The sequence below is a fragment of the Lepidochelys kempii genome, chromosome 3 (assembly GCF_965140285.1).
Source record: "Lepidochelys kempii isolate rLepKem1 chromosome 3, rLepKem1.hap1, whole genome shotgun sequence".
Lineage (NCBI taxonomy): Eukaryota > Metazoa > Chordata > Testudines > Cheloniidae > Lepidochelys > Lepidochelys kempii.
In genome coordinates, this window is record NC_136382.1 from 171,715,969 (window position 1) to 171,730,949 (window position 14,981).

The 14,981-nt window shown below is 41.1% G+C and overlaps 1 protein-coding gene across 4 annotated transcripts in view; it reads left to right on the forward strand.

Moving 5' to 3' along the window:
• The window catches only part of MTA3 (metastasis associated 1 family member 3), a 196,635-nt gene that overhangs the window by 88,217 nt on the left and 93,437 nt on the right, over positions 1-14,981 (forward strand). The window lies entirely within an intron of this gene.

The window sequence follows — 14,981 nt, forward strand, 5'->3', positions numbered from 1 at the left end:
CTTCCTCCCAGCTGCAATGTAGACATATCCTTGGAGGCCTGTGACAGAGCCCCGTTGAAGTTCAGATATGCCTTTTTTCAAACATTTTTAGATGGATTTCTAAAACTTCTACTCTTTCAGAAACAGTGACATTTTTCCATTGAAAGAGTAAAACCATTACTCTCATAATGTCTCTTTTTCCCTGTCCTATAATAAATGCTTACAGTAAACCTTATTGCTCCACCTACCACAAACTAAGGAAGTAGAGAACTAACTGTCAATGCTAGTATAAAGGCACCAGCCTGCCGCCTTCCCTCTCAGTAATTTTGCTTCTCTATTCTCAAAGCAGAGTGCAGCCCTACATCTTTTTAGTCTAAGAAGTTTAACTTGTCTTCTTCCCAGCTTTTGTTCGTTCTTGTCTTCTTTCTGGACAACATGTGTCTGGAGAAGGAAAATCAGAGGGAGAGGAAGGTAGAGAGGAGCTCTGCTTTCAATTCCACAGCCTGTGTCATGTAGGGAAATGAGGTTGTGGGTCACACCTTCCTCTGAGCTCAGATGCTAGTTCATCTAGGATCAGTCCTCCTCTGATCAGTAAGTGTGTACTGTTCCTGTGACATATCGCTCCGCCCTGTATTGCTTCTTGCTTGCACAGCAGCATATTGCTCTTGCCAGCAAGTAGATCCACTAGCAAGCTGGAAAGATGGAAGTTTGAATCTGAATCCCTTCAGAAGAGCATGCTGCCTTATCTATGCTGAGCAGACCCCTTTTGGGAAGCTGAAGAGATGTAAGGCGGAGTCTGAGCAACTTCAGAAGGACATGCTACTGTACTTCCCTGCACCTCATGCACTTCTTGGGAGATTACAGAGGGGCTGGGTCAGAACTTGACCCCATTCACTTAGTAGTTAAGTCCCTGTGTGGAAGGTTTCCTTTGTGGTGGGGGTGTCTTTTGGGGATGCCAGTTTTTCTCATCTATTTAAAGTCTTTTAGGGTGCCCATCACTGGTATTTGAGTGCCTTTTGACATTTAGAAAGTTTATGCTGCCTTCCACCCAACCAGTCAGGCTGTTTTGCAGCTAGCAAGAGTTCCCTCCAAGGTCCCTCCACCAATCTAGCCACAGGTTGCAAAGTCAGAGCTCTACTGCACTAAGTCATTATGGGATAGTTCCTTTGTAAATCTCTGAAGACCCAGTTCTCCTCATGTCCAAGCCTGTAACACTGGGGTGACTTTGGATTCTCCATTCTGTGTCACTTTTCTTATAGGTGGGACACTTTGAGTTCCAGTGGCTTCAGGTACATCAGAGCTGTAAGAGCCACTTTTAAGTGGCCTGGTGGTATACTTTGGTGGACTGGTTTAACTGAAAGATCTTCTAAGTCTGTAGAGACTTAACCAAGCTACAGTCATTGGGAATCTGCTATCTCCATTGGTCTCCCAATGAGAAATGGATTCCCCCTGACTATTAGGGAAGTCTTCTCTGCTTTAGCATTTAGACATTTGATCTTTGTCTGATCCGAAAAGATTTTCTTCTGATTTACTTTAGAAGATCATCTTTCCAGTCAAAAGAGACTTGATGTGGGACTGCCAATTAATAGCAGTGAGTCACCTTGAGTATTTTCCCTACAGGAGACAATTCCTTTCTCACTGAAAATTTCCTCTGTTATCAGAGCTCCTCTCAGGGGAGCACATTAGTTCCCTAGAGAGATACCTTTCTCTATCTTATATTGCACATAGTAATAGGCAGTAGAAGATTTCCCCTTGCTTTACCAGAAGCTGGAGTCAGTTTCAATTACATTACATTTTCAGATGCTGGAGCTTTTAATCTCCCCTGTTTCTCTAATAGGCTAGCCCAGAGGTTCTCAATTTGGGGGTCATGGATACCTTGCACTTCCCATACTTGTAAATGGGACAGAGATCCTGATTAAGTCCTAGCAAAATGGGAGTGGGGATTCCAGTATGGACAAAGGTTGAGAACCACAGGGCTGACTTACATGATCAGATCTATTCACTTTCACTGTATGGTAGTTCAGTTTAGATTTCAACCTTTGTGTATCTACATTTTTTTGTATACATTTGCTTTTTTGGTACATTCCACTTTTGTGAATATATTTTGGGGTGCAGTAAAACTGTAAGTCACCAAGGACCCCCGGGACTTATGACTCTTTCTCCCTTCATTCAGCAAGGATTGGTTAATTTTCAAGAGGGCCATTCTCCCAGCCGTGTGATCGGTCCAGCCGTTTGTAGTCTCCCCTTGCTCATCTCCAACTAAAAGGGGGTTTTGAAGATTAGTTAAGATACTCTTTATGCAGTATAGGTATTTTAGTGGCTCTCTGCCTCAACTCTGTTCTCCAATTCCTGTTAAATGAAAATTTCATACTTACCATTGCTTAGTTCTGTTTCCCATAAGGAAAATTCACCTCATCTGTATGTTTTCTTATTGTTTGTTACATCCATTTAAAAGTTAGAATGGGGAAAGAGTGGAAAATTACGTACAAGTATTCTATTTATTTTAGTCCTCTTCTTTCCTTCTGCATCCTTTTCACCTACCTTCTGCGTTTTGTTCTTAGACACTTCTACCTCAGACAAGAAACAATACTAAACAAGAGAAAATGGAATTTTTCTCCTTCTAAATGGAGATATAATGCCAACTGTATGGATTTGTCTTATGATGAGAGATTAAGTATTGTTTCATCAACTACACATGTTCCATTTATCTTTAAAAAAGAAATCCATATATTCAATAAAATATAATTAAGTAAAATATTTAAAATGCGCTGTTAAGTACCGGTAATTGCTACTATTGAATATCGCCAGAACTCTATTCTTGTAGGGTAATTAAAATATACTTCTGTAGGGTATGTGGGTTTTCTACTGAATATAGTCAATAGGAATATGATTTCCAATGCTGTTTAGAAAATTGCCTGTTCCGTACACTTAATATTGGAATACTTTGGGATTCTATTCATATAGGGAAAATCAAAGGAATTGAAGAGGAAATTAAACTAATTTCAGAGACACGGGGTAAAATTGTATAACTGTGGTGGGTTCTCTAGGGGGGAAGGTCATGAGGACCAATCCAGTGTCCCCAAAACAAGAAGATGTTTGTGGTAAGGGTGAGTAAGAGTACCTAGTGACAGCCAAATGGTTTGGAAATAAGAGAAATGGGTTTACTGCAAGTTCCACCCACTGTACCTGGCATTAACACTGGTCTGTCTTAGTACATTTTATACTGCTGGATGTCATCTTGGCTAAAAAATGACTAATTTGCATATGTAGGCTGAATTTACACTCTTTGTGCACCTCCCCTGCAGAATTTAACCCATTGCCTAAAAGTAATTCCTTCCTTCTTGATTGTAAAGTCTATTGCAGAGATTCTTTCCTCCTTTTCATTGAAATTAGAGAAGAGGGTGGGGCCATAATAGTGTCTTAAGTGATGTCTTATGAATTTAAGCCATTTCCATTTTTCAGATTTTTTTCCCCTCTTTAAATGAAAGTGATTCAGATTTACCATATGACCCCTATCCATTTTCTTGGCAAAACTGCTGAGGCTGCAAAGTGATATGTATCAGATATTCCATATAATACCTTGCTTTTCTTTGTTCCAAAGCCTCCAGCCCATTCCTCTTCCCAGAGAAGAATAACAGTGAACAGCTTTCCTTCTGTTCAGCAGTCATTCCCCTAGCACTCTCTAAACTTTTGGAGGTTGAAAAAAGTGTCAGGAAGTAGGAGTAATGTACCTACAGTTAGTTGCTTTAGAAATGACAAGAAAAATTAATCTTCTGGAACAGCAATGTTTTATTATCAATCTACTCTGCATGTCACATTCTGCTCTATCCAATAGCTGAAAATCTCTGGGGTATTTTTCCAGCTTTAATTATCATTGTGCTGGTAGCATATGTCTGCATTAAAAGAAGTATTCTAAGGCTTAAATAGATTGAAACTCCCTGGAATTAAGGAAAGGAGCTTGGATCTTAACTGGCTGCTTATAGACTGGTTGTATAGGCAAAGATATAAGATGCTGTTTTATAGGTTCATTTGTGACTCTTGGGAAGTGGGGCATTGACACACAAACAAGGCAAACAAAAGAATAACTGCTTTCTTAATGATTGGGCACTGTCTAAGAAGCTAAGGTGGGTTGAACTCTGTAACTATGCTTAGATCCTTTGGCCTGAAGGGGCTGGGCCTGGGGTCTGCTTCATATATGTATAAATGTATTTTGAGAACTACTGTGAGCTCTCAGACAACCTTGTATAGGCCTGAAAGGTGACATGTTTTAAATGAGCTTGGCAGAATTCAGTTTTTATTTTTGTATAATTGCAACAGATAAATCAATGTTCCTTTTTAAGCTTTTTTTTAATCCATTTAAATTTTCAGTTATGCAAAAGTATGAGCTTTAAGCATTTTTTTCCCCAATTTTTACCAATGTAAATTTTCACAATTCCAGGAAATTATGCAGGGGCCAGACAATAATTAAATAAGGACAATAGATGTTGAAATTCAAAGAGTTAAAGCTTTATAGCTGTTAAAACACAAATTGTCAACATCACATGTCAAAATATACAAAATAAATATCCTTAAATCAAACTCTAATACGTTCTCAGACAGCATTTTTCTTACTTTGCCTATCTGTAAATCCTGATTATCGATGGAAATATTTTGTCATCTGTTTGTGCGTGTGTTCAGTGAAATCAGCATTTACCAATACAAATATATGATCCTTCCACGCCTAGTTTTAACTAAACCTGTCAAGATGGTTGTAGAAGAGTGTAGTTAATCTTTACCTCTAGCCCCTGAAAGAGAGGAAGGGGAAGGATTGAGCTTTCTGAAAAATATAAACTCAGAACAGAGCAGGTCTTGAACTCCATCTCACCTGGTCTGATGAGACTAAAATTCCTGATGCAGAAAAGGGACCAACAATTACACTGATCTGAGATCCAGAACTTGCTATATAAAATTCTGGGCCCATGCCAAAACACTAGTGCTGTCTGAGGAGCTAGTGACTATTTTAAGACTTTGATACCTTACAAACCACCTGGGTTAAAAGTGATTGTTGTATACTCATAATGAATCCAACTTTCCAGTGGTGAATGACCTTATTTTCTAATGTTAGTAACACATGAACTATTGTGCCTTAAAATTACATCATTCTGTTATCACCTTGCATTTTTTTAACCTCATTCTCCTCAAATCTGAGCTTTTGAGAACTAGTAAAGCCAGGACCAGTGTTAGCTAGTGCTGAACACAAACTGAAAACTTGGAGACCCAAGAGTTAATCTATGATTCTTGGTAGCTTCTAAATATTGTGCTGTAGTAGAAGTAGCTGGAGGGAGGGAAAGAAAACTGTATTTGGAGTAACTAATTTAATTGTGACCCTGGGCAATTGTAAACATTTGATTTTTTTTTCTCAATTTACCTTTATTTTTTCCTATCATCCACTGTTTTTTCCTCTTAGCTGAATTGTATAGAGGCGTCTCTCGAACATGAAAGACGAGCTATTCATGACATCATCAGCCCCATAAGACTCACGTGGCTGCTCAGCTTTTGTGGTGTGAGGAACCCAAACCATACTAACATTTTTTTTTTTTTTTTAAAAGCAGGGCTATCAACTTGGAAATCACACTTCTCCCTGAAATTTTTTCACTTAAAATTGTTTTCCAAGTAGCAGGTACAATTACTATAACAAAAAGATTTGAGAAATGATTTTGCATTTGACAGCACTTTGTGTAATCAGTTTCATTGTTTCCTCTCAATAGTGAGTCTCTCTTTTTATTTTGTGGACAATTCACACAACAGGGAAGAGGAAGCCACTTTAAAAATAGGATATATATATTATTAATAATAATAATATTATAATATATATAATAAATATATATTTTTATATTTAAAAATATAAAATCCCAATTGGTAGGGGAACTCTGGGTGAGAAAATTGACAAATATGACATGAACTTCCCCTTCCCTTCCGACAGCTCTTTCTTCCTTCTCTCCTGTCACAGATACAGAAAAAGCCCTCACCTCTGAACCCTGGTTCCTCCAGCTACTACCCTATCACCCTTTTCGCTTTCACATCTAAGCTCATTGAACTTTTTATTGACAAGAGCTGTATGAAGTTCCTCTCCTCCAATTCCATCCTCAAGCCTCACCATCTGGGTTCCATCCTTCGCACTGAAATGAAACCTCTCTTGCCAAAGTCTCTAATGACCTCTTCCTAACCAAAGCTCAGAATCAGTACTCCATCCTGATCCTCCTTAACCTGTCAGCTGCCTTTAACACCATCAACCTTTCTCTTCTTGAAATCTTGTCCTCCCTTGGCTTCCATAACTCTGTTCTCTCCTTGTTCTCCTATCTCTCAAGTCGTTCCTTCAGCTTGTCCTTCAGAGGATCCTCCTGAACACCCCTTCAGCTTTCTGTGGGGTTTTCTTGATCCATGTCTCTTCTCCCTCTTCACCTTATCTCTGGGTAATTTCATCCACAAACTCAAATTAAACTCTATCCTACCTCCTTCTGTTCAAATTAAAATCTCCGCCTGTCTCTCTGACATCCCCTCACAGATGTCTAGCTGTCAGCTCAGGATCAACATGGCTAAAACAGAGCTCTTAATGTCCTCTCCACCCTCAAGCCTTCTCCCCTATCTCTGTTCTCTGTCACTGTAGACAACACCACCATTCTGCCTGTCACTCAAGCTCATAATCTGGGTTTCATCTTTGACTCAGACTTCTATACATCCTTACCACCAGGATATGTCTAAATCTTATTGAAGTTGTATGCGCTGTAATTGTAGCTGGGTCAGTTCCAGGATATTAGAGAGACAAGATGGGTGAGGCAACCTCTTTTATTGGACCACATCTGTTAGTGAGAGAGACAAGCTTCCGAGCCACACAGAGCTCTTGTAAGTTTTTGTAAGAGCTCTGTGTGGCTTGGAAGCTTGTCTCTCTCACCAACAGAAGTTGGCCCAATAAAAGATATTACCTCACTCACCTTGTCACTCTTATATCCTGGGATTGACAGGCTCTACAACTTCACTGCATGCAACAATGGAAGATACTGAATTTAACTGTCTGAAATGGAAACTCCGCAATAAGAAAAAGGAAGCAAAAACTTAAGTGACAACCACTTCCTGAGCAAATGCAAGAAACAATACATCATCCCCAGGGGTCTCACTGTCTTTAACGGACTTCAGAGAAACTTACTGCACCTCACATACTCCAGAAGGGACCACCTCAAACAGGAAATCATCACATGCTCCCCACACACTGGAAAAAAAACAAACCCAGGAAGATTACCTGGAAGTCATTAAAGAAATCTAAAACATCGATCAAAAAAACCTGACAACAGCCATCCAGCACAAAAACAAAAAGTGGAACCAACTATAACTACTCCACATCCCACAGAATACCACCTCTAGGAGAAAGCATGGCACCGGTACCCGCCACATGGACACTACATGACACCCAAACATCATCAATTTATCAAGACTGCCCCCCACTGGAGCTGAATTATCTGTACTATCTAACACAGTGTTTTTCAAAGTACGGTTTGCAACCCAGTACTGGGTCGCAGAATGTCAGCCACAGGGTCTCCTTGCTTATTCAGATTATAATGATCTGTGCTTTGCAGCACTCTAAATAGCAGCGCAGCAGGGACCTGGAGAGGAGAGAGGTAGGGGGTGGGGAGGAACTGGGTAGTGGAGCAAGTTGGGGTTTGCAGGGCTGCTGCGGGCCTCTCCCCCAGCCCCAGAGCTTGCTGCTGCTGGCAGGGAGAAAGGGATCCTCCCCCGGAACTCTGTGCAGAGGGGGAGAGAGGTCCTTCCCCCGGAGCTAGCTGCTGCCGACTGGGAGAGGGCTGGATGGAGTCCTCTGGCCCCAGCCCTGCAGCAGCCTGCCTGCACCCCGAAGTCCTCATCCCTGGCACCCACTCCAGAGCCCATATCGCCAGCCAGAGCCCTCACCCTCTGCATCCCAAACCTCTGCCCCACCCCTGAGCCCCCTCCTGAACCCCTCATCTCCAGCTCCACCCTAGAGCCCTCACCCCCGAAACCCACCCTCTGCCCTACCCTGTGCCACCTCCCTCACCGCAAACCCCTCAGCCCCACCCCATTAATTTTGTTATGTGCACCAATATGGGGTGATTTGTCACACAGGAACTTATCAGGTCAGGTTCTCAGCAGGTCAACCACCTTGAACGATAAAGCACAACTGGCATTGTATTTGGTTGCATATCGTGTGGCAAAAGTGAAAATGGCCCATACAGTTGCTGGGAAAAGTTATTCTTCCAGCATCTGTAGATATGGTGCAGACAATTTTTGATGAGAAGTCTGCTGAAAAATGGAAAAGTATTCCTCTCAGTGATAGCACAGTGTCTCGGCGAATACATGATATTGCAGAAAATTTGGAAGCTCAACTGGTAGCGCGGTTACAGTTGGGTATTTTGCTATACAACTTGACGAAAGTACTGATATTTTGGATTGCGCAATGCTGTTAGTTTATGTGAGGTACATATCGCAAGATGATTTTAAGGAGGATTTGCTGTGTTGTCTGACCCTACCAACAAATACAGTGGGGGCACAGATGTTTGATGCACTGAATGACTGCGTAGTTGGAAATACAAACTGGAATGGGGTAACTGTAAAGGAATAACAAGTGACAGTTCAGCAAATATGACCGGAAAGAACAGTGTAGTTGTGAAAAAAATCTGAGGCAGCTGGTAATGACATTGTTTGGAATCACAATTGTTTCACTCACCGTGAAGCTTTGGCGTCTAGGGGTATTCCTCCTGATCTTATGGCAGTACTGAAGAAAGCAGTCAAAATCGTAAGCTTCATTAAAGGGAGCTCACTTAACAGCAGGCTTTTAGAAGCACTATTCTCAGACATGGGAGCGGAACACATGCATTTACTGTTTCACGTTGAAGCAAGGTGGCTGTTGCAGGGCAGAGTGCTTACCAGGGTGTATGAACTCAAGAATGAGATTCATGTTTTTTTGGTGAAAGAGTCTAACGTGGCAACTTTGTCAGTGCCAGTTGGTTAATAAAGTTGTCATACCTTGCTGACGTTTTCTCAGTTTTAAATGAACTAAACTTGAAGTTACAAAGAAGATGCAATGATTTGTTTCGATATTGTGAAAAGATACAAGTAATTTAAAAGTCATTGGCACTATGGCAAGCACATCTGAAAAGTAATGGGCCTAGCTACTACATGTTCCCAGCACTGTTACAACACACTGAGGAGAGTAACACCCAGTGAGGAAAAAGTGAATGAAATGAAAACTATCATACAGTTACATCTCACTGTTCGTTCTGTCTGTCTCTCTTAGTCGCTATTTCCCAATAAACAAGTTTGAATATTTGAATAAAAAACACTGGGTGAAAGATCCATTTGCTTTAGAAAACCCTGAGGCAACAATGGAGTTAAAACTGATGCCTGAGCAAGAGAATGAACTGCTGCATCTCACCTGTGATAACACTCTGAAAACACAGCACAAGTCCATAAACTTGTCATAATTTTGGATCAGTGTTTCCAAAGAATATCCACTGCTAAGTAAAGTAAGTGTGCTCTTGTTGCTGCCTTTCACTCACAATAACCTACATGTGTGAAGTGGGCTTTTCAACTATAACAAGATTAAAAACAAAAGAACCCTACTGAACAGTGAACCTGATATGTGGGTAGCCCTTCCATCCTGTGATCCTGACTTGAATGAGATCATGAGGAACAAACAGGCCCACCAGTCAAATTAATTAAGTGAAACTCAACCTCATCGCCTTTGTAGTGTTTTTGTTTAAAAGTAAATGGCTTTGTCTGGTGTTTAGTTATGTAAAGTGGGTTAAGCTGGAATGTATTGCAATATTATGATTTTATGAGAACTGTAGTCAAAAGATAAAATTATGTTGGGTCACAGGCATCAAATTTTCTTCAACTGGGTCATGAGAAAAGAAGTTTGAAACCCACTGCTCTAAGGGACTGAACTCCTGATACCATACTAACGTTGAGAAGCAGAATTTTTCCACCATCTCCACCTCGAAGAATTCTTTCACAACAACGACATCACCACTCACAATTACCACATCCCTACTGACAATCATAAGAAAAAAGAATCATCTGACTGGACACCATCGAATGGACAAAACCGCACTCTTGATCATTACACTGATTGCTTCTGGAAAAAAACTGACTGTGAACCCAGACTGAAAGAAGAGCTCTGTGTGGCTCAAAAGCTCGTCTCTCTCACAAACAGAAGTTGGTCCAATAAAAGTTGGTCCATCTTTGTCTAAATCTTACTGATTTTTTCTTCATAACATATCTAAGATACGGCCTTTCCTGTTTATCCACACGGCTAAAACAATCATTCAGGCTCTCCTCATCTCATGTCTCAGTTACTGTAGTATCTCTTTCTCTGGCCTTGACAAATGCAGTCTTGCCTTACTCACATCCATTCATAATTTCTGCCGCAAAGATCATATTCTTAGCCCTTTGCTTTGGCTATGTGACTTCTCTCTTTGCATCTCTCCACTGGCTCATCCTTCTGTATGGCATCAAATATAAGCTACTTGTCTTCACTTTCAAGGCATTTCATGGTGTGCATATCCTCTCCCTACATATCTCTCATTCACTATCAAGATGTCAACTCCTGCCTCTGATTGGCCAACAATACCAGTCTCCGTCACCCCTTTGACAGATTTTCAAACAAGCACCTTCATGCTTTATCACATGCTGTCCCTTGCACAAACAGGCTGCTGGGGTGCTGAAACCACTGCCTGTCATGCTGAGCAATGTTGTCTCCCTGTTTTGCTTGTACTCCTCTGTCTCTATGCACTTGTCTTCTCTTACCTTATACTTAGATTGTAAGCTCTCTGAGGCAGGGACCATCTTTTTGTCCTTTGCACAGTGGGGTCCTGGTTCATGACTCGGGCTGCTATGCACTACATTAATCCAGATAATAAATGTATTTGAAATTAACTTTATTTTTTTAAACTGTCTATTTTTAAGTTGACTGTATTATTTTTAGTTTTGTGAAATGATTAGGAAGTAATGCATAGTGAATATTAAATAATGAATATTAAGTTCATAAATTATTTGATGACACTTACATTTTAAGGTCCAATATTTCATGACCTGACCATGCTAGAAATATTTTGGCGGACTGATTCTTCTAAGAACTAGTCCTGGATTAATAATCAGAAAGAAAACTTTTCAATCCCTGCAGTGCTGTGAATAACCCTTCTCTAGCTATGGATATTAAGTTTTGCTGAGTTTCCCCTCGCTTTATCAAACAAAATAAAATCTTTTGAATAGCAGAAACATGCCTAAATCCTAGACTGTGACACCATATTATCTTAAACTGTTTCTTGTCCTTCTGCTGCAATCTTTTTTTAAGTGTCCTAGAGAATACCTTCTCAATTCAGAATACATCAAATAAACAAAGCAAGAAAAACCTAATTAAAGTATTCCTGATCCTTTGGTCCAGCACAGAAAGCTCTCATACCTATTCAGCAAAGTATGGTATTTGTATAAAGAATTACCCCCCACACGCCTCCCTTTTTGGGCAGAGGGAGGGTACCGCTATTATATGTTATCCAGTCAGGGGCAGTTACCCTATTTTTTAATCTAAAATCACAGTACATTTTAATTACTCTGAACAGCTAACCTGCTTTATTGGTTTTCACTAATGTGGCTTCGTGTATATTTTTCTTTCAGTTTCTTTATTGTTTTGATATTTTGTATTAGGCATAGTGCTGTTAAATGCTACATTTATAGTTCCCTTGAAGTTACCAGATTAAATGGAGTGTCTGTGAGACAAGACACCATTATTTTAAAAAAGCATGTTAATTAGGGATGTACTTGTTCTGACTTCATTGGCAGAACAGTGAGGAGAGCATTTGAAACCCAAGCCTAGAGCACGGGGAAACCATTATATAACACTGCAAGTCAGTGCAGGGATATGGTATTATCACAGTGCACCATTTGTTTTCCCAGAGGTATTCAGGCTATTTAATAGGTTGTGTTCTGAATGAAGACAGTACCTGAATTACTGTGCCTACCATTGGAATACTGCTATCTTTAGGTTCATGTTAGTTGCAACATTACAAAATAATTTAGAGTAGAAAATGAAGAATGTGCATACAGTTGAAACTACAAGGGAAAATTAGGTGGAGTGTGAACACCACAATTGGAATTTGTCATGGATACTTGGGCTGTCCCCATTACTTTAAAGAAAAGTAAGAACTTAAACAAATGTAGGTGTCCCAGACCTGGAAGATAGCTTCTGCAGTGCTCTATAACACCTGGGTGTTGTATTAATTCAGTACTGATGAAAAGATAGAGTGCTACATACTTAACGAGCAACACTGCTTCTACACTCCCTGGGTATTTACTGTAGCCCTAGTATTCAAGTAAAACCATACATTTTCTTCTTGTTTTACATATGTGACGCCACGGTTAATGCATATGTAGGCCAATGGTGAATTCCAAAATGAATTTTGGCAGCATCTAACACTACCACCAATTTTGTATCTTATTTTTTATTTCTCTTACAGCAAGGTAAAGAGATTGAGTCATGTTGGTTGGTGGCATGTTATAGATTTGATTTCAAATTTTTAAGGTGTTAAGTGCACTTTTTGGTCATATTGTAGAAAAGTACAAGCAAACTCATAAGTGAACATTTATGAATTTTATGTTCACCATGTCTGCATTTTTTAAATGGAAAATATAAAAATTAAATGACACCACTGAACCATCAGAAGTCATTAGCGAAGCACTTGGAACTGGAGTTTGGTAAAGTGCTATACCAGTTTTTGACCGCAGTAGCCTCTTCTGCAAGCACAGAAAGAATATTTTTTCAAAGCTGAGAGACTGACTGACTGGGAGTTGAAAAAGCAGGAAAACTAATCTGTTCTCTTCCGGTCTATGACTAAAAATGAGGAGGAAGGCATCAGTTTAAAAATCTGAAGGACCGCCTAAGTAACCTAGAAGACTGTCTCATTTTCAAGAGACTCAGGCATGTAGGAACTTTAGTTCCAATCACTTTCATTTGGCATATTTGCAAATTTTCCCAAGCTAACCTGAAATACTCCGTTCAGTTCACTGACTACACTTAATCTCTCAGTTCCTTTTGATAATTAGCTTAGTTGTAAATATGAAACATTGATTTGATAAGAGAAGTTTGTGAATTCAAAATATTTAATGGTATTTTGTTTCATAAAAATAAGTTATACATTTTGTGTGTTTTAAATTCCAGTTACCATTCTAACCTAGCTGGACACAAATCATGAACAAAAAGTTAATTATGTAATAAATAAGCACTGTATCATTCATCATTTTCTAACATATTAAAAATGTACAATTAATAAGAATCTGAAATATTAAGCTATATAATTGCTTAAATAAATGTATATAGTTATAAGTTACCCTCCTAGGTAGCAAAAAGATGTCAGATCTGGTGTAAAGGCTCTATTTAGTTGTAAATCAACATGTTCTTCTTCGAGTGCTTGCTCATGTCCATTCCGTACTAGGGGGGTGTGTGTGTGTGTGGGGGGGGGGGGGTTGCGTGGACAGTTGATGGAGATTTTTCCCTCAGTGATATCCATAGGACTGGCTCTAGCACCCTCTGGAGCCAGTCTCGCACCCTCTCAGTTCCTCCTTACTGCCTGTGATGGTTGCCTGGAGTGATCCTTCTTGCTTTTGCAAGGCTTCTTTCCCAGTGGTTTGGACTTTTCTGTCGTATATTGTATAGTTAGCGCAGTTACTGTATATAATTCTGTGTTAGTGTACATAGTAGTGTTAATAGTTGTCCCTGTCAGAGGGACATTTGCCCCCAGGGGCTGGGCATGCCCCAGTCCCCAGCTTCAAGCCATTTACCTCCCATGGCAAGCTGATGCCAGGGAGTAACCCACACTCTAGTTGTCTAAAGTGCCTCGGGGAAACTCAGATTAAAGAGAAGTGTCAGATCTGCAGAGGCTTTAGACAACACACTCAAAATGACAGGGACATTTGTCTAAAGGCCTTACTCATGGAAGCAGCCCTTAGATCAGTCTTGAAGCTGAGCCACTCCGAATTGGTGCTGAGCACTTCAGCTTCAGTGCAAAATGCTCCATGAGCACTGTACTCTTCACAGCACCATTCTCCACCCCCGGTGCTGAGGAAAAAGCATAAGAATAAGAGCACAGAGAGATGGCGCTCTTTGGTGCAGAAGAGGGACAAGCAGGGAATGACCAGCGTAGTGAGACCTGTGCCGGAACACTCGTCCTCCCCAGAGCCACTGTTGGCTCCGGAAACTCTGCCTAGAGTACCGAGTCCGATCTGGAACCTGCCTCCAACTCCTGGGAGTGGCTGTGGACTGCAGACACCTGTGGACCCCTTCAACAGTGGAGGCTTTCCAGGTGGCAAAGGATCTGATGTCCCTCTTGATGCTGCTGATCCCTCACTGCCCACTGCCAGCCAAGGCAGCCAGGGATAGAAGGAAACAAGGGGTGGGGAGCTCAACAGCAGCACTGTGCGGGACAAGTCCTCTATGGTCCCGATATAGCAATCTCCGGCCTGTCGCCGGTCCCTGGTTCCTCAAGTGAGTTCTGTGCAGCCATGGTCTTCAAGGGAAGAATCCTCTTAGGTGGAGCGAATGATTTTTCCTTTGGACTCCAAAGACCTACTGGTACCCAGCCTACACACCAGACTTCAGTACCGGCCCCCCGGCCAATGCAGTGACGGTATTGAAACCCATGTGGGTTTGCCCTGGTACTGGGCCTTCCTTCTCACAGCTCATACTTGGTGCCATCCGAGAGGTGAGTCACTGTTTTGTCCCATCTGGCACCAGACCCTGACTCCAGTATTGACCCTGGTGCCAATGCCCAAGAAATGGCCCCAATGGATGTGGTGCAGGTGGAGGAAGAGGAGGCAGCCCTTGTCATCCCCGGATGAGGCAGTTGCAGGCCCTCGTACTCTGCTCCCGCCAGATGACTTCATGGCCCACCAAGAGCTCCTGAAAAGGGGTCACCATGAACTTGGGACTGGAAGTCAAGGAG